This window comes from Hipposideros armiger, unplaced genomic scaffold (assembly GCF_001890085.2).
Source record: "Hipposideros armiger isolate ML-2016 unplaced genomic scaffold, ASM189008v1 scaffold_1256, whole genome shotgun sequence".
Classification (NCBI taxonomy): Eukaryota; Metazoa; Chordata; class Mammalia; order Chiroptera; family Hipposideridae; genus Hipposideros; species Hipposideros armiger.
In genome coordinates, this window is record NW_017732606.1 from 297,308 (window position 1) to 298,306 (window position 999).

Below are 999 nucleotides of genomic sequence, written 5' to 3' on the forward strand. Positions count from 1 at the left end.
CTGTACACGTAAAATTGGTTATAATGGCAAACTTTAGACTGTGTGTATTTTGCTGCAGTGAAAATAATCGGGAGAAATAGGAGGATGCGATGTGGACGAAAAGGCACGCAGAGAAACGCAAAGTACATGTAGACTTAGCCCCGAGGCCCTTAGCTTCCGGCCCAGGTTACTGCATATTGCAAAGGATACACAGGAGACCCAGACCCAAGCCATCGTTTTGATTTGGCGGGAGCCCTCCACGTCCAAAAGCAGAGCTTGGCATTTCCGCCCTGATGAGGCAGCTGGTGTCACCTGTCTTGTTGCCAGCAGGAGGCATTTTCAGGTTGAATCATTGCCATTCAACAAATAGTCACCAGACTCCCTCCCGTTCAGCCAATCGCTGACGCAGAGCAGCACTGGTGGTCCTCACCCACCTTCTCTCGCCAGTGAAGCACGCAGCTTACACCTGAAGGAGTTCTTCACAGCCTGGTGGGGCCAGCAGTCTTACAGTTCACATTCTATATTAAGTGTTTATTAATAGTCTGTGTGTTAGTAAAATGTAAGGATTTTCTGTTCCTCCTGGCTGCCCTAGTTCTATAATAACCAATGAAAATGGAAGTCATGGATGCTAGTGCTGTATCTGGGTGTTTTTGTACCAATCTGGATCGATTCAGTCATCCATTCATTGAGGAATTCTTACCTGCCAGGCACAGTTTCAGCAGCCAGAGGTACAATGAATGACCAGATGAGTCCTCATCCTCATGAAACTCGCATTCTATTGAGGGAATCAGATATACAACAATGATAGATGATAGAGAGAGATAACTAGATAGATGGATAGATAGATAGATGGATATAGATAGAGATAGATAGATAGATAGATAGATAGATAGATAGATAGATAATAGATACTATATTTTGCCATGTATAATGTGCACCCATGTTATTGACCCAAACTTTCTGGGGGAAAAAATCTTTCACTTTAATTTTTTAATTCAAATTTTATTTGTTTACATTTAG